The sequence below is a fragment of the Zophobas morio genome, unplaced genomic scaffold, assembly GCF_036711695.1.
Source record: "Zophobas morio isolate AGI-343-1 ecotype UQ-CSIRO unplaced genomic scaffold, CSIRO_AGI_Zmor_V1 ptg000014l, whole genome shotgun sequence".
In the NCBI taxonomy this organism is placed as follows: domain Eukaryota; kingdom Metazoa; phylum Arthropoda; class Insecta; order Coleoptera; family Tenebrionidae; genus Zophobas; species Zophobas morio.
Window position 1 is genome coordinate 16,691,552 of NW_026972119.1, and position 25,317 is coordinate 16,716,868.

At 33.8% G+C, this 25,317-nt stretch overlaps 1 protein-coding gene across 1 annotated transcript in view; it reads left to right on the top strand.

Moving 5' to 3' along the window:
* LOC135128578 (EGFR adapter protein-like) overlaps positions 1-25,317 on the top strand; it is an 803,179-nt gene that overhangs the window by 346,657 nt on the left and 431,205 nt on the right. The gene's annotated exons all lie outside the window — the stretch shown is intronic.

The window sequence follows — 25,317 nt, forward strand, 5'->3', positions numbered from 1 at the left end:
CCCGCCCTCATCCCAATTGTGATGACTTTTTTTATTCGTCGTGAGCCGAGGGGCGGAGCTTAATTGCAAAATGCTTATTTCTCTTCAAGAATGTACCATGTGAAACATATTTTTAAGTGTTATGTTAATATAGAAAACTATATACCTATGTGAAAAAAAAATCAAAAAATAAGCCCCATCTAGGCAAAGTTTAAATGCAAAATCGATGTTTCTGGACAAAAATTGCATGTTTTAAATATCTTGTCGTCAAAAGAAGATTACATATATTCAGAAAAAACAGGCAAATTTTAAGCCCCGCCCACCCACCCCCATCTCAATTGTAATGATTTTTTTTATTCCACATGAGCCGAGGGGCGGAGCTTAATTGCCAAATCCTTATTTCTCTCCACGAAAGTACCATCTGAATGTTTCTAATATTTTATAATTTTTCGCTTATTCTATTTTTCAGATTTTCAATCTTTGATTTATCTTGATATGATTTTCAAATTTTTAAATTTTTCATTTTTGCACTTTTTCGATTTTAAAATTTCTCAATTTTTAATCTTTCGATTTTCCAATTTTTGGTTTCTTCAATTTTTCAAAATCTTGATTTCCAATTTTAATGGTTCCCAATTTTTCATTTTAAGCTTCGTTTTTTTTTTGAGTTTTCGATCAAATGTTTCCATTTTTTTATTCGAAAAATTGAAAAATTGCAAAGTTGAAAAACCAAAAAGAAATCGAAAAACAAATTTAGAAGCTGAAAAACAAAAATATGCAAACTGAAGAATGAAGAAACAAATATTAAAACTAAAAATCGACAAACTGAAAAATCTAAAATTGAAAGAACGAAAAATTAAAAATCTAAAAGTTGGAAAATCGAAAAATTGAAAACTGGAAAACTACAAACCGAAATACTGAAAAATTCAAAAATGGAAAAATATTAAAACAAAAAATAAAATTAGAACAGTGAAAATCAAAAAATTTAAATTCTGGCGGCACAATAATAGCAAGGTAAGCGAAAAAAGTAAAGATAAGTCGCTCTGTAGTCTAGTGGTCAAGGCACCCGCCCGGCAAGCAGGAGATGCGTGGTTCGATTCCCAACAGGGCAAAAAACATTTTTCTTCGCTTACCTACAAAATTATAAAGAAAATAAAAAACCGAAACGAAAAAGTAAAAAACCAAAAATTGAAAAATCGAAAAACGCTGGTATAGATTTTGGTTGATGAATGAGGTAGTTTATTCTATTGATGAAGTTATTATAAAGTTATTATGAAGAATTTATCATAAAAAAAATAAAATTGCCAAAATCTTCAAGTTTTCGAAAAATCTGGATTTATTTACCTTCGACAAATTTTTTGTATCACAGTTTTTGTTTTCTTTCATTTTCAATTTTTCCCTTTTTAGTGTTTCGGTTTCACAATTTTTCGTTTTTTCAATTTTCATTTTTTACAACTTTTCGAATTCTGGACTTCCAAATTTTTCAATATTGCGATTTGCAATTTTTTAATATTGCAATTTTTCTAGTATTAGACTTTTCATTTTTTAATTTTTCAGTTAATTTTTAATTTTTCGTTTTCCCGATTTTCGATTTTCATTTTCTCAATTTTATATCAGAATTTTTCATGATCATTTCTTCAATATTTTCTTATAATGTTTCACTGAATTCAGCAATTTTTGGATTTCTTAATAATAATTATTCGATTTTTCCAATATTTGTTTTTTTTCTATTCTGCATTTTTTCGATTTTCAAGTTTCCCAATTACTGATCTTTTGGTTTTTCTTTTTTCGCTTCTTCAATATTTCAAGTTCTTGATTTCTAATTTTTAGGTTTTCTGAGTTTTCATTTTATACTCTTTCGTTTTCTCATTTTTGATTTTTCAAATTTACAATTATGCTATTTGAAGCCTTTTTATTTTTGGGCAAATTTTAAAAATTTCGGGAATTTTGTTATTTTTTTTTTACCATTTGAAATCTTTTTTACGTTAAAAAATTATTTACAATTCCTTGTATTTTATTTAAAAAAAAGTTTGGAACAATCTGTGAGATCGGTGCCGTTTATATTTAAAAAAAATGTTGAAAAATATTTGAAAGAAGTTTGAGGGTCCGTAGTATATTTTTTTTTTTGGAAAATAACCTTCAGGATCTCTTGCGTTTGATTTTTTTTTAAGTTTAAAAGATCTAGAGGATCTTTCTTTGCGAAAAATTTTTTTTTTTTTGCTATAAACGATTATTATTTCCCATCAATTTTTATCCAGCTGTATTACTTTCTTCATTAGTTTGTTTTTATTATTATTTTCCTTTTCCAATTCTTGCATTTCTTTTCGAATTCCCCGCTATTCCCCCGCTTGCTCTCCCCTTTTTCTTTTCCTTTGTCGCCCTTTGACACTCTCACACATATTCTTGTGGTAGTGTCTCTTCAAATTTCTCCCAGTTTTCTCTTTGTACCCATGTCTCTACTAGCCCCACCACATCAAATTTTCCCACGTAGTCCCAGAACTCCTTTTCTTCTTTTCGCAACCCTTGGACATTCCAGAACAGTACCTTCACACCTTTTGCTCCTAATTTTGTACCAGCTTCCCTTTTTCCACTTTCCCTATCTGCATCCTTTATTCCTTTTCCTTTGCCTTGTTTCCTTCCATTTTTCCTCCTTTTCGTCCTTTTCTTTTGGCTCTTTACTAAAAATTTTCTACCTTCTTGAGTCTTGCCTCTTCTTTAATCCATTCAAAATTTCTGCTATCTACAGTTAATTTTGTGAAATTTCAGCTATTGAAGGCCCTATTTTTGTAATGATGTCAGTCTATCGACCTCCTTCAGGTAATTTAAAAACATTTTATGAAACAATGTCATCGTGTTTGCAAATTTTAATGACAAAAAAATAAATATATCCTAATTGCAGGTGATTTCAATGTTCATTTTCATGAACCTGATAAAAAAGCTCTAGAAATGTTAAATTTTTTTTAGCTCCTATGGTTTAACAGCAACAAATAATAATAATACTAGGAAAAACAGCTGCTTAGACAATATATTCACCAATTTTTCAATTGCAAAAACTAAAACTTCAGTTATAAAAATTGGTTTTTCAGATCATGATTTTCTTTCTTTCAGTTTCAGTATACCTAGTCTTCCTCAAATAACAAAATATATAAACTATAGACCTATTACTTCTGTCGGACTCTATAAGTTACATTCATACATGGAAGATCTAGACTCAAATTTGGTATTTCATCACAACAGTAATAGTGTAGAGTTACAGTTTTATAATTTCATTAGGACTATTGTTTCCAACATAGAACGCTGTTTTCCACTGAGAACAAAAAAAATTGAAACAAACGATAATAAATCGAAAATTCATTGGTTCAATGAAGACCTAAAAAATATGCGTGAAGTTCTTTGCACCATTGAAGAATTTAACAGAACGAATCCGTCGGAACAAGTAAAAGCATTTATTAAAAAATATAGGCAATATTATCGTTCAGAAATAATGAAATCAAAAAAAGAAGCACATGACAGATTCATTTCAGAATCGAATAATCCAATTAAAGCAATGTGGTCGCTTATTAATAATAATAACCAACGTGAACAAGTAAGTAACTGCAAAACTGATCTAACAGCCGATGAGTTTAATAATTATTTTACAAGTTTGGCAGAGAATATCGTAAAGAAACTTCCAAAATGTCATACAGATTATAGAAAATTTTTGAATAACAATAAGGATTTAAACTTCTCTTTTAAAGAAGCTTCTTTTATTGAAATAAACGACATTATTACAGATTTAAAGAATACCAAAAGCAGAGATATCTATGGCCTAAACAAAAAAATACTAGTAACCATTCGATACCATATATTAAGACCCTTAACAAATTTAATTAACATGTGCATTAGATCTAGCATTTTTCCAGATTTTTTGAAAATTGCAAAAGTTGTTCCCCTTTATAAGAAGGGGAACAAAAATAACCCAGAAAATTTTAGACCTATTTCCATTTTTCCAATTTTTGCAAAAATTTTCGAACTAGTACTAAAAAGGCAATTGAATTTACATCTAGAAGAACATAATCTTTTTAACAATTCACAATTCGGTTTTAGATCTAAACGATCCACTACTTTAGCAATTAATGCCTTAGTCGATAAAATAAATGAGAGTTTTGAAGCTAAAGAATTTGCTTGTACTGAATTTTTAGACCTCACGAAAGCTTTCGACTGTGTTTCCCACAGCATCTTAATCGAAAAAATGAAACAATATGGCTTAGATGCAAAAAGTGTTGAGTTAATAACTTCATACTTAACAAATAGGTCACAGGTAGTTGTCACTGAAAATAAAATATCGGCTAAAAGGAAAGTCACTGCAGGAGTACCGCAGGGTTCAATATTAGGACCGATTTTATTTCTTCGTTACATAAATGATTTGCCTCGATGTTTTATTTGCAGATGACACGACAATTAGTACCTCCAGCACAAACTTGCAGGAATTAAAGTTACATTCTTCTATTACTCGATCCAATGTAAACACTTGGTGCACAGCTAATCAATTAATTCTAAATCATGATAAATGTAAACGTTTAACTTTTAGTTTAAGACCACATCATGAAGATGACACGTTAAGTACAGCGGAAAAATTCTTGGGAGTATATATTGACAGAAAACTTTCGTGGGAATCCCATATTGACTATTTGGCAGCAAAACTCTCAAAAAATATTTTCTTACTCAGGAGTATGTATGACAAAGTCTCATAAAAAATTCTTATTACAGCGTACTACGGACTTGTTCACACGCATATAACATATGCGTTGTTGGTTTGGGGCCACTCTTACCACAGTTATGTAATCTTCAAATTGCAGCGGAGAGCTTTACGTATAATTTGTGGTATTCCCTATAGAGCAGATTGTAGGAAATTTTTTCAGAAACTAGGGGTACTTACACTACCAAGTGCATATATATTGCAGAGTCTGTTATACATAAAAAACAATGAGACAGATTTTTCAGTACCGAAAGAACATCATGGTTATGAAACACGAGGAAATAATGACATTGTTGCTCGATATCATAGAATAAGTAAAACACGAACTGGATCAAATTATTTCTGTGTGAAATTTTTTAATCATTTGCCAGCTGATGTACGCAAGTTAGATGCACTATCGTTTAAAAAGTTTATTTCAAAGTTTCTAAAAATCCATCCGTTTTATCATTTTTCCGAATATCTTGAATTTAATATTGACAGTATTGAGGTGTAATAATCATCAGTCTTTTCGTTGATGCGTTTTTTGTATATATATACATATATATTGTGTGTACTGTTTTGACGTGTGTAAGTACTTCGTACATATAACATGAATAAAGATTATTATTATTATTATTATTATTATAGTATATCCCATTCTAACCATTTTTCCTTTATTTCTCTCTTTCGTTGCCTCTTCTTTTATTTTGATTCGATTGATCATTTATGTAAATTGACGACCCTTTTAAGTTCTTCTTGCTTTTCACTACATTTATTTTTTCGTCTCTATTTTCGAATTCCACTACATAAACTTTCTCTGCAATTTTGTACGCGCTATTAACTTTACTCTCCACTTTGGCTTTTCCTTATAAAAATTTTGTCACATTTTCAATTATCTGGTTTTGCTCTCCTGTTCCTATTTACAATCCCATCATCACTACTTTGTTATTTCTCTTTTCTCTCTCCATTCGATCTAGTTGACTTTCTACTTCACCCACTCGTTTTCTCATTTCTTCCTTAGCTCGCTTCCATTCTTTATGGTTATCTCTAATTTCTTGATTTTGCTCCTGTAATTGATCTCTTGCTTGCTTTAATTCGTCTCTTATTGTTTTAAGCTCTTCTTTAAGCTGTGTATTCCATTCCTTCAATAATTGTTTATTACTTTCTCTCATATCATCTCTGATTTGTGTCGCAAGTTCTCTGATCATCCTCTTGACCTCCTCCATCTCTATATCTCCTTGATTTTCCTTCTTTATCAAATGCAGAGGTGATCTTGCTGTTATTTTGCTTCTTTGGAAGACCTGCTCGTTTTCTTCCGGCGACTCTACTTATCTATCCCTTTTCTTTCTGTCCCTTCACTACTCATTACCTCTTTGTCTCTAACTTCCTTCACACCGAGAGGATATAAGCCAGATCGTCTCTTCGGATCCCCCCCCCCCTCAGGAAGAAGTCTTAAGGTGTAAGTCGGGATTAGAAGGGGGCCATGCATTCACACTGCCTCTGCCAATCCACTTATTTGCAAACGACTCTTTGATAATGAGGTGGGGCCCCGTCCTGTTGAAACCACAGCCCTTGTCGGATGTTGAGAGGAAAATTTTCTAATAACCCCGGAAAATCCCTTCGACAATTTTTTGTCTTGTTTTGTAGTTCTGAATCTAAAAAGACGTCATGTCTGGCCCTTTTTCGGTTGGCTAAAGTAAGACTCCGATTTAAAATATCCCCGCTTCTCTAACAGTGAAGTGAACAGTTAAAAAAAGATCTTAAATGTGCAAACAATTCCTCCACTCCGTCTCTAGAATTAAATCTATTATATTATTAACCAGGCGGCATTTTTGGGCGGAAACTCGCTCAGAGCTATCGGCGAGTTCTTAGGCGAACGTCGAGCTTATTGGAGAAATAAGAGAGATAATAAGAGCGTAGATGTGAAAGAACCGAAGGCACGAAATAAAACATGTGTCTGATGATATAGAGAGGGTGGATGTTAAAGCGGAAAAGTATCTGGAGCATGAAAAGAGTGGTGACTTCCTTCCCACTCGTTCCGATATCGTGGAAAAACTTTATTGTTTGTGTTGTAAAAACTACATTATGATCGGTTTGGAGGAGGCTGCATATTCCATTTACTTTATGCGGGATTAAAAAACGTCAACGCTAATATTCGGCTGAAAGGTCGCCGATCCAGCATTTTATCGAGATGTACGCGCCGCTTTAAGCGAATTGGAAAAACTATACCTGGGGGAGAACAGATATGGCTGCAAACGTTTTGGCTTAGGGTAATTACCATAAAAACCGTATCACCTTAATTAAAATTTCAAACGTCGGCCTTAACTCGCTCTTTATAAGTTGCTATCGATGCAGCAAATTGTGACGTATGGAAAACAGTTCGATTGTGGGCTTTTATTCGCCTGTTTAGTGAAATTTACATCAAATGACGGTTTATTTAGGGGAATGTGGGTCAAAACTATGCATGGACCGGTAAGCGCTTGGGAATAAAATGCCACTAAGCGGATTTTATGAGAGGGGAGAACACGCCTCATATATTTTAGTTTGGGTTAGGGGCAGAAGTGGTGCAGTTCTTCGGGTTCTTGACAAATTAATTATTGTGAAAAACTAATTCTCAATTCCTTTCAAATCCTTTTTATCCGGTTTCATAATAATCGCTTTTAATTTGCTCCTACTTCCGTTGAATCGAAAATGGGTCAAACACGATGTCTGTTCTAGATTCGAAAACAGTAAAACAAAAAAACGACTCGTAACAAACAGTATTGATTAAATGTTGATAGTTACCTACGGAATACAAGTTTGCGAAGGTTTGTTAAAGCACTTTTTACCTGATTTCATAATAATCCCTCTTAGTTCGCTTTTCCTTCCGTTAGTTTGAAAATGGGTCGAACATGAAGTTTTCTCTGGATTCAAAAATGATAAAAGAGAGAAAAGGTATAGATTTAATGGGCAACTTGATTCTTAAGACGTGTTTATTGTACTGATCGAGGATTAATTCTAAGAACTTCTTGAAATACACTCCAATAAATCCTACTTCATTAAAAATTATAAAATTTATTAATATCCTTGAGCGTGCTCCGCTTATAGTAGTGTGAATTGTTGTTACATTATTTCGATATTTTGCGAAAATTTGGATGTCTCGGGAAAAACCTCAAGACGGATTCATAAACCACAAGTACAGGAGATTATTATTTTATGCAATTTGAATCTTATTTGCTATCAAAGGATTTGAGGGTACCTCATCAATTTTGGTTGGAGCTCCTAAATTCTAAAATACATCATGTAAAACTAAAATAATGGAAGACAGAAAACTTAAAAAACATACAATTCGAATTGGAATATAGAATGTTAAAACTTTATTGGCACTTGGGAAAATGGAAGAAACTGCAAGCGAATGACAACAACACAAGGTAGATATTGCATGACTCTAAAAAATATGAGTGAAGAAGAAAAGATTGAAAAAGATAAGTACAAAATATTAAATAGAGGACAAGAAAAACAGGAAGCAAATGCAATAAAAGTTGTAGAAATTGGTCCAAGTTTATTTGGACAAAACTTCCCTCGTTCCTAAAGTACAGTACAATGAATCCAGTTTTTTCGAAAAATTGTACAATTTAATTCTACAAACCTAAATATTTGTATGATAACCCTAATAGGTGCTACTTAATTAAAATAAAGTTATGTATGTAATCTACGGGAAAATGGAGTGGGCGGTTCGTAATTTAATAAATAAAATAAACAGATTCGTTCATTAACTTTTTTGTGTCACTCTATATAAGCAATTCTGAAAACTAATACAATACAATGATTATTCGGCAAAATTTTGAGACGAAAACGTGTGCAAAGTTTCAGACTATTCGGTATTGCCGTTTCAAAATTATATTGCAAATTATTGTTGTACTATTTTGATTTTTTTTAAATCTGAATGTATCGGTAAAAACTCAATATGGATTCATAAACTGCACTTGTAAGAGTATATTAGTTTATAAAATTTTAAACCTATTTACTACTATCTACAATTCTGAGGTGACGTCATCAAATTGTTGGTGGGAATACACAATATTCATAGCAGACAGACAAAATTAGACCCGTAGTTTCGGAGATTATCTCCCTAAGAAAAATCGACACAGACAGACAGACAGACAGACAGACGGAAACGAGGGATCTATTTTTCGTACTCTAGGGGCCATGACACATCGAGAAAATGTAAAAATAGCCAGTCGCCCGATTGAGTCGATTACAATGTTTCCGTAGTTTACGATTGGGAACTAAAAAAGCGACGAAAAATGACGAAGTAGTCGTAAAGGTTAAAAAAAAAAAACATAAATAGACCATAAAAAATCATACTAAAACTGCGATAAAAAAGAAAAAAGCAACAAACGAAAGCACAAATAGTGCAACATGAAATAAATAAAACGACAAAGAGAGAACAAGCAAAAACACGAAAAAGGCGAAAAAGGTAATAAAAAGAGGATCGAAACAACACCACAAAAACAACAAAGGCGACAAGGAAAAGCCATAAAAATTTGGAAGGCAATAAAAACCGTGATAAAACGGACCTGAAGAAACGCGCAAAAAGACAATCATAAAGGACAAAGTACCACCAAAAAAGGACAATAAAGCAACCAGCAAAAAAAAGAGACGCAAAAAAATCCACTAAAAAATATATAAAAGCCATAAAATGTGACGAAAAAAAATACAGCCAAAAAAAAGGGAAGAACAAAAAGGGTAAAAAAGGAAACTACCAAAACAATGGAAAAAAAAAGCGAGAAAGGAAGGCCAAAAAAAATGGGACAAAAATGCAATTAAAAAGAAGAGAAAAAGGACACAAAAAAGGCGCCCAAATAAAAGGGGCTAAAATAAAAATGATGAAAAAAGGGCAAACCGAGCAGAAAAAATGGTGAGAAAAAGGCTATAAATTGGAACCAGGAAAGACAACAACAAAAAGAAGCAAACATACCACAAACGGCCCCAAAAAAGTTAACGGGAAGAAAATAAAAAGAAGCTAAAAAAATGCAACCAAAAAATGGAAACAAGAGAAAGGCGACAAAAAAAGACTGAGAAGGCTAAAAAACAATAAACAATTATACAAAAACCTCGAGAAAACCTATAAAAAAGTCTAAAAGCAACAAACTAGGCCATAAAAAATGCAACAAAAAATGTGGCTGAAAACAAAGGGAAACAAAAAAAAGCGACAAGGAGAGGACAACAAAAGGCCACGTGAAGGCTGTGGAAAAGAGAAAAAGACAGTAAAAAAGGGGCCTGAACAAACGCCACAAAAACAATTAAATAAAGGCGACAAGAAAAAAGCCATACAAATTTCACAAAATCGGGAGACTTAGAAACGACCACAGAAAAGACAAAAAAAACCTTTAATAGCCCAAAAAAGCAATAAATGTGATAAAAGGAACCAAAAGAAATGCGCAGAAAGACAATAATATAGGACAAAATGCGACCAAAAAGTACAGCTAAACAACCTGCATTAAAAAAAGAAAGATAAAAATAAAAAACATTTAAAAAAAACGGTAAAGAAAAGACGAAAACAAGACATAAAAACAAGTAAAAAAAATAATACGGTGACAAAGAAAAACATAAAATGTGCCGAAAAAAATACAGATCAAAAAAAGGCGACAGAGAGGGAACCAACAAAACATTCTAAAAAAGGCGACAAGAGGCCAAAAAAGCAAGAAAAATGCAAGAAGAAAAGGGGACAAAAAGGCTATAAAATGGGACCAGGAAAGGCTACAACAGAAAGAAGCAAAACTGGAATAAAAGGCCATCAAAATGTTAAAGGGGAGAAAAAAAAGACGATAAAAACAGAAGCCAAAATAAACACGACAAAAAAGAAGCCAAAAAAAAGCGATAAATAAAGGTAAAAACAAAAATACCATAAAAATGCGACTAATAAATGGAAACGATAGAAAGGCGACAGAAAACGACTGAGAAGGCTAAAAAACGATAAACAATTATACAAAAACCACAAGAAAACCTATAAAAAAGTGGAAAAGCGACAAAACTAGGCCATTAAAAATGCAAAAAAAATGTGGCTGAAAACAAAGGGAAACAAAAAAAAAAGCGACAAAGAGAGGACAACAAAAGCCACGAAAAAGGCAGTGGAAAAGGAGAAAAAGACAGTAAAAAAGGGGCCTGAACAAACGCCACAAAAACAATTAAATAAAGGCGACAAGAAAAAACCAATAAAAATTTCACAAAATCGGGAGACTTAGAAACGACCACAGAAAAGACAAAAAAACCTTTAACAGCCCAAAAAAGCAATAAATGTGATAAAAGGAACCAAAAGAAACGCGCAAAAAGACAATAAGATAGGACAAAATGCGACCAAAAAGTACAACTAAACAACCTGCATAAAAAAAGAAAGATAAAAATAAAAAACAGGTAAAAAGAACGATAAAGAAAAGACGAAAACAAGACATAAAAAGAGGTAAAAAAAAAAGAATACGGTGACAAAGAAAAACATAAAATGTGCCGAAAAAATACAAATCAAAAAAAGGCGACAAAAAGGGAACCAACAAAACATTCGAAAAAAGGAGACAAGAGGCCAAAAAAGCAACAAAAATGCAAGAAAAAAAGGATACAAAAAAGACTATAAAATGGGACCAGGAAAGGCAACAACAGAAAAATGCAAAATTGGAATAAAAGGCCATCAAAATGTTAAAAGGGGAGAAAAGAAAGACGATAAAAACAGAAGCCAAAATAAACATGACAAAAAAAGAAGCCAGAAAAAGCGATAAATAAAGGTTAGAACAAAGATACCATAAAAATGCGACCGAGGAAACCGATAAAGAAATAAAACATGACTGAAAACAACGGGAAACAAAGAAAGCGACGAAGAGGATAAAAAAGGCCATGAAAAAAGGCTATGGAAAAGACCAAAAAACAGTAAAACAAACGCCGCAAAAAGAATTAAATAAAGGCGATAAGAAAAAGTTCATAACTATTTGACAACAAAAGAGAGTGAAAAACCACTACAGAAATTACCAAAAAAAGGTGACCAAATTGTTTTAACTGCACAAAAAAAAGCGGCGAGGAGAACAACAAAAAATTCTACACAAAAAGGTGATAAAATAATAGAGGACATAGTGCGAAAAAAAAAAGACAACAAAACAAGCTTCCAAAAAAAAGAAACACATGAAAGGCACTAAAAACCAGAAAAAAAAGAGTTAAAAAGGTACGATAAAAAAAGGAACGAAAACAAGATTAAAAAGAGGTATAAAAAACAACATAGTGGCAAAATGCCATAAATTGTGACGAAAAAAATTACAGACAGAAAGGCTATAAAAAAATGAAAAGGGAGACCAACAAAATGATGGACAAAGACGACAAAACAAGCCTAAAAAATGTGACAAAAATGCAATGAGAAAAGGAGACAAAAAGGCCCCAAAATAGCCGCCCAAATAGAAGGGGCTAAAATAAAGATGATAAAAAAGAGTTCAAAACAACAGTGAAAAAGGTGACAAAAAGGCCATAAAATGGGACCAGAAAAAACAACAACAAAAACAAGCAAAAATACGACAAAAGGCCACCAAAAAGTTTAAAAAGGGGTGAAAAGAAAGACTGGAAAAACAGAAACCAAAATAAACGCGACAAAAAAATGGGACCGAAAAAACAATAAATAAAGATAACAAAAGTGGGGCATAAAAATGGAAAGAAAAATGCAAAAAAAAGGCGAGGAAAACGGAGCAACTATAAAGTACCCTAAAGTAAATTCCGCTTCTTTAACAATTATAGTATTTAACTTTTTTTGTAATAACTTCGATAAATTGAAAAATAATAAAAGTCACAGTTTAAGAAAAAAATCCACTCCTCTATGAGTCTCACACGTAGTGTAAAAATTTTTTTTTTTCGAAAATTTGGATGCCTTGAGTAAAATCAATGCGGATTCATAAACCACAAGTTTAGAAGTATGTTACTTTATAAAATTTAAATGACGTTTATTAAAAAAATTGTGGGGAATTATCAAATTGTTGGTGGAGACGATTTAACTACATCTCCAATAAAAATCGACACAGACGACGGACAGACAGACAGGCGACAGTCAGACAGACGGAAATGGGAGACCACTTTTTTAGTATGGATCATGAAAAAAGAATTAATGAGATGAAGATATTGAAGACGACAGGGTCGGAACTTAGATAAATTATTTTTGATTTGTAATTTACCTCACGTTAAAGCGATCGAATTTATTGTTACCAGATTACAGTGTTTTAAAATTAAATATTGATTTTTTTTCTGAGATACATCCAAAAGGTTAAGCACATAAGTGAATCACATTTTACCTATTCTGAATAGCATATACTGAGCAAAATTTTGAGATAACTCACCTAGTGAATCGTAATTAACGAGATATCATATTAATGAAAGCTTTAAAACTTAAAGTACACGATTTTGTAGTTTCTAATTAAAATGTAAAATTTTAATTTTTATAAGTTTATGAATAAGCTTAAAGTCGGGGACGACTTAATACATCGCAGGTTAGTAAAATTGTGAACATAGCAAAACTGGGAAAAGTGAAAATATGTTTATTGTAAAATATACGTCACTGTTCATAATTAAATTGTGGAAAGTTTTTAAATCATACATAATATAGATAAATATTCTCTCCTATCCAGTATTCCATCTCATCCCACATTCCCCTACTTGGCGACATCCAAAGTAATGAGAAAATATTAAATCCCAACTAAATTACATAAATATATGCATCTGAAATAAGATCTAAGTTTACCAAATAACTCGTAGAAATGAGGTAATAAAATTTTGGTAGAGTTAAGTATATTAATTTAGATATGTAAAGCTAAGCACAAAGTTACAGTCCCTCCAGAAGTTAGGCCAAATTAAATAAACTGTTTCTGAGATGTGAATCGATAAAGTAAGTCGCTTTGACACTAACTGTTAAACATTAAAAATCAAATAAATATATTGTGTACAAACAATAGTTATTAATAAAATAATTGCCTACTACAGCCATAAATAGTGCACTATTGTTTCACAATGGATAACTTCTCACTTTTTAATTAAGGCGCCACACATTTATTGAAAATGTATTTACCAATTCAAGGTCAGTTTCGAGCGCACGCTCATTGCGATGACGTATCTCTGGACCGTGTTGACTTTCCCTATCCGGATGCTTTGACTGTAAATAACAAAACGTAGGAAATAAAGCCGATTTTGGCTACTCACAACTGTTTGTGACTCATTCAAAAGATTTAAAGTACAATCGTCATTGTCACTGTATTTGCGCTACGTTTGATTTAAGTAGTTCTACTTGAATGTAACTTATTTCGCAGCAGAGAAACAAGTGTGTCAAGAAGCTTTACTTCCAGCAAAAGTTAATTTGTTAGATCATTTTCGATCGTTGTGTCTAATTACAGGCAACTGTAATTAATATCGAAGCTCTTCACTGTAGGGAACAATTTTAGAAGATCTTTCAATCTAATTATTTTTGACATTCGTTTCACCGTGATTGATTTCGCTCGTTTAAACCCTTTTTCAACTCCACCGTCGCGTGTGCATTAAATTCATTCCCGTCCTATTACCTCATATCGGAGCCGTTTTTCCGGTGCATCTAACTACTACTGCACGTGTAAATTCTGAGATTATCGCTCTGGAGTGCCGCCAATGAATGCATGGATGGTTGGCGCAACTCCCCGGAACTATCTCCAATTACATCTCTACAATAAGCAGAAACATCGATGTAATCAGACGCTAAGTACTAAGCGACGACTCCTTTCCGCCGAAAAAACTCCCCCAGCGTTTTTCTCCTAATCTAATTTTTCACTTTATTACCTATGACGTTTTCTAAAAAATTTAGTAGCTACTTACCTCGAGAGGAAAACCCACGAAGATAAATTAAGACAAGCCACAATTGCTCGCCCTATTCTCATCAAATTCAGTGCACCTGCTGTGGCGCTTCTTTCGATAAAATCTTCTCTGCTCTTTAAAAAGTAAAACAAGCTAACAGGTTGATCAGCCACTACCGTTAGACCCGCACAAAATAACGCAGTTAACCACGAAATAAAACTCAATGTTCTAGTTTAAAAGTTAAAAGCGGATTTCGGAAGCTTAATAAAAAGATTCGCGCGATCCTCGAGCAGCATATTAACCCTTCCGACATTTAAACTCGCTTAATTTTATTATTACTGCAATGACTATTCCCGGCGCATCCACCTTTTTTACATCGAATTGTGCTATTCGGTTTCAATTAATGGATACAGGAAATAAAGTTAAGCAGCGGAGGCTTACGGCGAAGTTATTTTACGTAAAATGGGGTAGTCTTTGATCTTTATAACACAGAATGTGTTTTTCCGTGGAGAAAATTGGTGCACCGTCATAATAACGGTTTATTGTTACGAACAATATTTACTTTGATGTGCACCCAAAACTAATCAAGTTTGAATTAATGGAGCGTCTACCTTGAAACGGGACAAAAACAACAAATGCTGATCATGCACTACATTCAGTTTTCTATTGAATGTAATTGAAATCGTGCATATTTATCAGATTGGTTTCGGAATCGTAGAAAATGCAAAATTTAATTGGTTCGGTTTTCCAGTACGACGAGCCCTAGTCTGCATCGAACAACAATATCTATAAAAAGAAAAATCATTATAATGACTATTTCCTTCAAAAAAATTGACCCAATTTATATCTTTTTTCATTTTCTAATTTTCTTACTTGATATTTCCATTTTTATCTTACACGTGACTATCAAGTACTAGAAAATGATGTGAATCTGTTCATCTTTCGAAGTTTTGTAATCATTGTAATCGACTCCATCGGGCGACTTGTTACTTTCACATTTTCTCGATACTTATAACCCCTAGAGTATGAAAAAGTGGTATCCCGTTTTCGTCTCTCTATCGCTGTCTGTCTGTCATCTGTCTGGTTGTCTGCCGTTTGTCTCGATTTTCGTTAGACAAAAAATCTTCAAAACTACCCGAACTTTAATTTTTTTATACTTTTTAATTTATAGAAGTTCTGACGAAAAAGTTAGATATTATAGGAGTAATTTCTAAAGAAGCGAATTTGTCGGACTGTATTTAAGGGGCGAAGGAATTTCTAACGTTAGACCAATTTTTTATCACCTTTTTTATGGTCTTTTTTTGCTAGTAGCTGCTAAGATAAGACTAATTTTGGCTAATGAGATATCCTCTAAGAAAAGAGAGGGTGGGTGGGCGGGGATAGTACCTTGCTAAGGTAAAGCTGATTTTGGGAAATAACATACCCCGTAAGAAAAGACAGGGTGGGTGGGCGGGCCTAGCGCCTGCTAAGATAAGACTGATTTTGGCAAATGAGATACCCTCTAAGACAAGAGAGGGCGGGTGGGCGTTATGACAAGGATGTAAAAAACTAAACAATGTATCAGCTTTTTCTAAAATCACGTGTTGTAGATATTTTAATTTTTTAAAACAATGTAACGTAGAGTCCGGGAAATAGTGAACATTTCCAGGAGTGATTATTGGAAACCCTCAATAAACTGATCAAGATTAAGGGTTTTACGAATTAGACGTCTTCTGGATATTAAAAAAGTAAATAATATGGAAACAGATTTATGTAAAGGTTCCAGGTACTAATTCTAAATGCCGAGAAACTATTAAAATTATTCATTTTCAAGTGATCTTTCCTGGGAAAAACTATCTCAAGTTGTACTAGTGTTGAAAAAATAAAAAAATTAAATAAAAAAAAACGTATGCAAGAAATGTGTAATAAAAATGGAAGAAAAATCTGGAACATGTATTTCAATTCATTCTATCCTACTATCAACTAAATGATTGTCTTCATAAATTTTAGAATAAATTGAATGCATGTCTGATTCGTAGAACCTTTGTTCTTTTCAAACAAGCAATGAGCTAGAGGGTTAGGATTTAAAATTATCACTACTATAATCCTAAGCAGTTTTCCTTTAAACATAACTGCAAAACCCCAAACAACAAAGGTATCTCGGGTCGTAGCAATTGTTTATTATGGCTTCTAAAATTTCATATATATTTATGGGGTGTTGGATACCTCATGTAATTATCTTGGTTTTCATTGTCTACAAGTACCTAGCTGAAGAGAGTCCTCGAACGTTGTAATTCCATGGGTTTCATAGTAACTCCAGCAGTGGAGGGGTGAAAAGATCAGAAGTTCTGTTTTTGTGAAAAATGTTTCTATAGATTTGTAAAAAATTAGTAATTTCTTAACTAACTGTTTTATCTTGTTTATGATGAATCTTTTGGTAGAAGATTTAAAAGATCAATAAAAAACATTTTCAGCTTTTCAAGTTTTTACTTATTATAATGTCACTGGTACCCACGTAAACTACGACGACAGACAACAATTCTTTATTGTATTAACCTTTAAAATTATAAGCAAATTTTTCTGACCGTGGCGCACTACTGACCCATATTTATGGATTATATGTGGCCTTTTGCTTGCTATATCTGATTTATTTTGAAAGAACAAAACAACAAACACGTACAGAACAAAAAAAGTTTGCAAATTACGATTCGTTGATTTTGGTGACCTTTTTCAAGCATTTTTTTTTTTTTTTGTTGTTTTATGGATTTTTTTACCACCTTTCTTACTGGTTATTTTAGTGTTTTTTTATCATGTTTATTTTAGCGCTTTTTTTATTGCGTTTTTGTCGCTTTTTTTGGCCATCTTTTGTCGCCTTTTTTTCCTTCTTTCATGGCTTTTGTGTTTGTTTTTTAGTCACATTTTCATGCATTTTTCGTCACCATATTATTTTTTGCCTCTCTTGTTGTCTTGTTTTTGTCTTTCCATACATTTTTTTAATTTATTTATTTTTGGCTTTTTTCCTTCCCGAGAATAAGTTGAAGAAGTATAGTAATCGAGTTCATCGGACGAATGGCCACTTTTATATTTTCTCGACGTTTCATGACTCCTAGAGTACGAAAAGTGTAGTCTCACGTTTCCGTCTGTCTGTCCGTCTGTTTGGTGTCTGTATCCAGTTATATTAGACACGTAATCTCTGCAACAGCTAGACCGATCGTTGTCGAATTTTGTATGTATATTAGACATAACATGTAGATGGTTAAATGTTAACCAAAATGTTGCTAATTATCCCCACCAACAATTTGATGACGTCATTGGAAAGAATTCTATATTTATTTGATTTAACTGTTATATAACAATATTTGCCCTATAAGTGCGGTGCACGAATCCGCTTTGAGTTTTTTCCTAAACGTCCAAATTTTGGCAAAAACATAATGCACGGTATAATAACAGTTTACCATTAGCGTAAGGCAACCCGGTCGTGTTCTAGTGGTTACGAGTCAGGAATGCAGACTGGACGTCACACGTTCGATTTCAAACTTGGTCTTTCGTTTTTTTTTTTTTTGCTTTTTTTTCTCCCTTTTTCTCTCGCATAGTGTATTATCTATCTTTATGACGTCATAGCAAATTTTTTATTTATGAAATTACCCCATTTTTTCGAAAAGGCGAGAATAGGCCCCCCTTCATTTAAAAATGTAAACTCGGGGGCCCCAAATGTCATTTTTTTTTAATCTGAAACCTTCTCGGGGGCGCCAAACGTTTTTTTTAGAAAGTGAAACCTTCTCGGGAGTCCAAACTGCCTTTTTTAAAAATGTAAAACCTTCTCGAGAGCCCCAAATGTATTTTGAAAAATGTGAAACCTTTATGTATTTTGGAAAATGTGAAACCTTTTCGAGAGTCCCAATTCTCTTTTTTAAAACTGTAAAACCTTGTCGGGAGCCCCAATTTTTTTTTTAATGTGAAACCTTCTCGGAGGTCCCAACTGTCTTTTTTAAAATGTTAAACCTTCTCGGCGGCTTCAAATGCATTTTGAAAAATGTGAAACCTTCTCGGGGGTGCCAATTCTCTTTTTTAAAAATGTAAAACCTTCTCGGGGGCGCCAAATGTAGTTTTTAGAAAGTGAAGCCTTCTCGGGAGTCCAAACTGCCTTTTTTAAAAATGTAATACCTTCTCGAGAGCCCCAAATGTGTTTTGAAAAATGTGAAACCTTCTCGGGGGTGCCAATTCTCTTTTTTAAAAATGTAAAACCTTCTCGGGGGCGCCAACTGTTGTTTTTAGAAAGTGAAGCCTTCTCGGGAGTCCAAACTGCCTTTTTTAAAAATGTAAAACCTTCTCGAGAGCCCCAAATATATTTTGAAAAATGTGAAACCTTCTCGGGGGTGCCAATTGTCTTTTTTAAAAATGTAAAACCTTCTCGGGGGCGCCAAATGTTTTTTTTAGAAAGTGAGACCTTCTCGAGAGCCTTAAATGTATTTTGAAAAATGTGAAACCTTTATGTAGGTATTTTGGAAAATGTGAAACCTTTCCGGGAGTCCCAGTTCTCTTTTTTAAAACTGTAAAACCTTGTCGGGAGCCCTAGTTTTTTTTTAATGTGAAACCTTCTCGGAGATCCCAACTGTCTTTTTTAAAATGTTAAACCTCCTCGGGGGCCTCAAATTCATTTTGAAAAATATGAAACCTTCTCGGGGGTGCCAATTCTCTTTTTTAAAAATGTAAAACCTTCTCGGGAGCCCAAAATGTTTTTTTTTAATGTGAAACCTTCTCGAACGTCCCAACTGTCTTTTTTAAAATGTTAAACCTTCTCGGGGGCCTCAAATGCATTTTGAAAAATGTAAAACCTTCTCGGGGGTGCCAATTGTTTTTTATAAATGTAAAACCTTCTCGTTGGCGCGAAATATTTTTTTTTAGAAAGTGAAACCTTCTCGGGAGTCCAAACTGCCTTTTTTAAAAATGTAAAGCCTTCTCGAAAGCCCCAAATGTATTTTCAAAAATGTAAAACGTTTATGTAGGTATTTTGGAAAATGTGAAACCATTTCGGGAGTCCCAATTCTCTTTTTTAAAACTGTAAAACCTTCTCGGGAGCCCCAATTTTTTTTTTAATGTGAAACCTTCTCGGAGGTCCCAACTGTCTTTTTTAAAATGTTAAACCTTCTCGGGGGCCTCAAATGCATTTTGAAAAATGTGAAACCTTCTCGGGGGTGCCAATTCTCTTTTCTAAAAATGTAAAACCTTCTCGGGGGCGCCAAATGTTGTTTTTAGAAAGTGAGACCTTCTCGGGAGTCCAAACTGCCTTTTTTAAAAATGTAAAACCTTCTCGAGAGCCCCAAATGTGTTTTGAAAAATGTGAAACCTTCTCGGGGGTGCCAATTCTCTTTTTTAAAAATGTAAAACCTTCTCGGGGGCGCCAACTGTTGTTTTTAGAAAGTGAAGCCTTCTCGGGAGTCCAAACTGCCTTTTTTAAAAATGTAAAACCTTCTCGAGAGCCCCAAATATATTTTGAAAAATGTGAAACCTTCTCGGGGGTGCCAATTGTCTTTTTTAAAAATGTAAAACCTTCTCGGGGGCGCCAAATGTTTTTTTTAGAAAGTGAGACCTTCTCGAGAGCCTTAAATGTATTTTGAAAAATGTGAAACCTTTATGTAGGTATTTTGGAAAATGTGAAACCTTTCCGGGAGTCCCAGTTCTCTTTTTTAAAACTGTAAAACCTTGTCGGGAGCCCTAGTTTTTTTTTAATGTGAAACCTTCTCGGAGATCCCAACTGTCTTTTTTAAAATGTTAAACCTCCTCGGGGGCCTCAAATTCATTTTGAAAAATATGAAACCTTCTCGGGGGTGCCAATTCTCTTTTTTAAAAATGTAAAACCTTCTCGGGGGTGCCAATTGTTTTTTATAAATGTAAAACCTTCTCGTTGGCGCGAAATATTTTTTTTTAGAAAGTGAAACCTTCTCGGGAGTCCAAACTGCCTTTTTTAAAAATGTAAAGCCTTCTCGAAAGCCCCAAATGTATTTTCAAAAATGTAAAACGTTTATGTAGGTATTTTGGAAAATGTGAAACCATTTCGGGAGTCCCAATTCTCTTTTTTAAAACTGTAAAACCTTCTCGGGAGCCCCAATTTTTTTTTTAATGTGAAACCTTCTCGGAGGTCCCAACTGTCTTTTTTAAAATGTTAAACCTTCTCGGGGGCCTCAAATGCATTTTGAAAAATGTGAAACCTTCTCGGGGGTGCCAATTCTCTTTTCTAAAAATGTAAAACCTTCTCGGGGGCGCCAAATGTTGTTTTTAGAAAGTGAGACCTTCTCGGGAGTCCAAACTGCCTTTTTTAAAAATGTAAAACCTTCTCGAGAGCCCCAAATGTGTTGTGAAAAATGTGAAACCTTCTCGGGGGTGCCAATTGTCTTTTTTAAAAATGTAAAAGCTTCTCGGGGGCGCCAAATGTTGTTTTTAGAAAGTGAAGCCTTCTCGGGAGTCCAAACTGCCTTTTTTAAAAATGTAAAACCTTCTCGGGAGCCTCAAATGCATTTTGAAAAATGTGAAACCTTCTCGGGAGTGTCAATTGTCTTTTTTAAAAACGTAAAACCTTCTCGAGGGCGCCAAATGTTTTTTTTTAGAAATTGAAACCTTCTCGAGAGTCCAAACTACCTTTTTTAAAAATGTAAAACCTTCTCGAGAGCCCCAGATGTATTTTGAAAAATGTTAAACCTTTATGTAGGTATTTTAAAAAATGTGAACTCTTTTCGGGAGTCCCAATTCTCTTTTTTAAAACTGTAAAACCTTCTCGGGTGCCCCAAATTTTTTTTTTCTTGTGAAACCTTCTCGGAGGTCCCAACTGTCTTTTTTAAAATGTTAAACCTTCTCGGGAGCCTCAAATGCATTTTAAAAAATGTGAAACCTTCTCGGAGGTGCCAATTATCTTTTTTAAAAATGTATTACCTTCTCGGGGGCGCTACATGTTTTTTTTTAAAAGTGAAACCTTCTCGGGAGTCCAAACTGCCTTTTTTAAAAATATAAAACCTTCTCGAGAGCCCCAAATGTGTTTTGAAAAATGTGAAACCTTTATATATTTTGGAAAATGTGAAACCTTTTCAGGAGTCCCAATTCTCTTTTTGAAAAATGTGAAACCTTCTCGGGGGTGCCAATTGTCTTTTTTAAAAATGTAAAACCTTCTCGGGGGCGCCAAATGTGTTTTTTAGAAAATGAAACCTTCTCGGGAGTCCAAACTGCCTTTTTTAAAATGTAAAATCTTCTCGACAGCCCCAAATGTATTTTGAAAAATGTGAAACCTTTATGTATTTTGGAAAATGTGAAACTTTTTCGGGAGTCCCAATTCTGTTTTTTAAAACTGTAAAACCTCGGGACCCCCAAATGTTTTTTTTTAATGTGAAACCTTCTCGGAGATCCCAAATGTCTTCTAAAAAAATGTTAAACCTTCTCGGGGGCGCCAAATGTCTTCTTGCTACCTGAGATACTAGGAGACTTAGTGGCATTTCTAGAAAAATCCAAGAGATAAAATAGCATTTAGTGATGGCAAAAATGGAGAAGAACGAAGAACACAGAATAAAACGAAAAAAAAAGGTTTGAGAATAATTAAATAGAACAAAATACGAACAACAGGTGCAAACTGCAGAAAAGAACCAATGTAGAAAGATGTACAACACAAAATAGTAAGATTAGAGGTCTAATAAAACTTGTAGTGTAACCGTATAGCTAAAGACGCATGAGAAAGCGGGAATTAAGAAAAGTCATAGCAGCAAAAATAAGACAAAAGATGTTGAAAATCTCGTATAATAATATTTCATACAAGATTAGAAAAGGCAAAGAAAAGAATAAATGCTGAAGAAGAAGAAAAAAAAACAAGACGGGGAAGAGAGAAAGTCAGATAAGTAACGAAATAGAAGAGAGAAGAGGAATGCAAATGACAGGACAAAAAATAAACACGGATGCAGATAAGGGAAGGAAATTGAAATTGACCCGAGGTTATCTGACCTAACCTGACCTGACCCGACCTCTTCTTCTTTATGGCTGAATTGATCCCTTTCGTTCCTGAGCATTATCTCAATCAAGTTGTTTGGAACTCTTTTTTGAGTTTCCTATCTGCCCTATCTTTCTTTGGTCTTTACATATTTTCTCTAGGTAAGACCCGAAACATTCGTGTCCCGTAAATACTTGCTGTTAATTCCCGTTCTTTTTTATTTAGCCGTTTTATTAGTTACGTTTTCGTTAATTGTATTTATGGAATAAGGGAGGATTAAATTCAGGGATTATCATGATTACATTTGTGACGGCACAATAATATCTCGGTAAGCGAAGTAAAGATCAGCCGCTCTGTAGCCTAGTGGTCAAGGCACCTGCCCGGCAAACATTTTTTCTTCACTTGCCTACACATTCTCACCAGTTTATCTCTCTCTCTCTCTTTCTATAGTGAGGCGTTACATGCCTATATTCAGACTCAGTTCAGACTTTCGTATACGTGTTGTATAATACGAAAAGAAAGAAGCTAAAACTCCAAAAGCGGACAAATATAAAAACCAAAGAAGGTTGTCTATTGAAACTTCAAAAATTGAAAGTTTCCGATTCAAATATGAAGTAATACTGACAGAACTGCGCAATGGTCTAACGAAGAGTGACAATGTTAACTTTACTGTCCCTTTGTTTCCTTTTTCTCATAAAATAATAAAACCACAAGGGCTGATAAAAATTCGTATAAGTATGTAAGTTTATCACCCAATCATCACAAAAAAACAAACCGCTCTAAAATCACATTTTCCGCATTACACCACGCGTAATTGTCTTTGTTTGCTATCGATTCCGCCAAACTGGAGTAACGACATATCGACAGACAACCCTCAGCTCTACGAAAATTACAGGAATTTAGTCATCAAGCTAATGTTTTTATGCCGCGGAAATTGTACAGAAATAACTCCATTTTCAGACACCCACATCACACTTTCGTCTGACAATAGGAGTAACTTAATCCTTACATTATTGTTGTCTACAAGCAAGAATGAAGTTACAAACGAAATACGACAGGAATCCCGCGGAAAAGTGGGTGAGAATTCGGAAAGCGCCTTATTAAAAATTTATCGCGAGTATTAAAATCCGACGGGATAAGTTCGAGTACTCGGTTATTATTTTGGGGAAGTACATTGTTCGCCGGCGAAATTGAACATTAGAACAAGGTATTAAGCTTAATGTAACGATTACGATGTACCTAATTATATAATCTGAGGTCTCGTAATAAACTTTGAATCGTTTCGCAATTCAAATATCTCATTTTGGCGAACGTTAATGAGGAGATAATTTCTCTCAGCAGATTATGAAAGACGCCTGGCGGAAAGTTTACTAAAAACTCGACGAATAATGTACACAAGTGGCGCTGGAAATAACGAAATCTTCAACTTTTTGAAATAACTTTATCTAAAATTCGTTGTATTAGGGTAAATCTGTGACTGAAGTGTAATTATGTAAGTTTACTAGCTGCTTCAGATTTTGGTCTATTGTTCTAGATACTGGTACAAGCCACGACTCCCTGGAGAAGTTATAACAATTTTTGTCCGTTTTCTATGAAAAAAAAATATATTAGGGTGGCAGTACACAAATCAAACGATTTTGATTAAGTATTTAATTGATTAAAATCTGCGTTTAGTGCAAATTATTTTCAGATATTTCTTTTACACAAGTATGTAAACGATTATGGAATGTTCAATTCTGTTGGAATAATAATAGGCAATAAATTTTGTCGAACTTTAATTTATGTTTGCTTTGTGTATTTATCGATAAAATTCTAGTTGGAATGCAAAGGGTATTTCAGCTTAATTGTAAAATTATTTTTGTTCGAATTAACAATGAAAATAATAATTCCATAACGGCTACCAATAAATAGGAAAAATGAATTAATTCAAAACGTTCAAAATGGCTCGAAATAATGTTATGACCCAAAAATGTGTTTAACTGTCGCTTTCTTATATAGATTAGCTCGAAGCAGGTTGCATCCGAGTAATGCTCGAAATTGTAGTAAGTGTTTACAAAAAGAGTTTTATAAGTATGCTGTTTGTTGGTGCTATTTTCCGGGTCGTCAGTAAGTAAGCACTGTGCCGCATTTGTAAAAATAAATAATTCTCGTCGGATGTTCGAGCACGAGATCGCATCGATAAATTAAGCGCTAGTGCGATTTAAATATTTAGAAGTCGGCAAGCAGCTCCATAAACGGTACGATGTCTCGGTAGAACTTCATAAAATAGTGTTCGGGTAATGTTGAAATAATAAAGGCGGAGGTTAATGAATTATACATGGCTAATTGGCTCACCCTAGAGCTCGGTGAGACGCTTTGGGCTAACAGACGTGTGAGGCGGCAGTTAGCGCAGAAAGGACGTCGAATGATAGCCGCCTCCATTATTCGAAAGTGGTTGTTAAAACCAAAAAAGCCTATAAAAAGGTCAGCCGCGAAGAGCCTTTCCCTGTGCTCCTGTTTTTACTTCTATTTCCTGATTTATTATTCATGTTGCGGTATATTTATGCATAAAAATGGGCAACAAAAATTGAAACTCCTGCGATTATGATATTAGGAACTTTTAAACTTTGTTCCGCAGACACCGCTTCCCCTAGGAATTTAAATAAATTTTACATAAATTAGGAGTCTGTCCATTATAATAAACATGCACCTGAATTAAGAAGTCGCCATAACCAATCCGGACCCTCTGCATTAAAATTCATAGTACTTACAGCAATGCTCCGACTGAATTAATGCCTCCTTTTTACGGTTTTATGAAACTCGGCCGACGGTGGCGCCACGCTGCCACACTTTATTTATCCAATTATAAGGCTAAGGATCC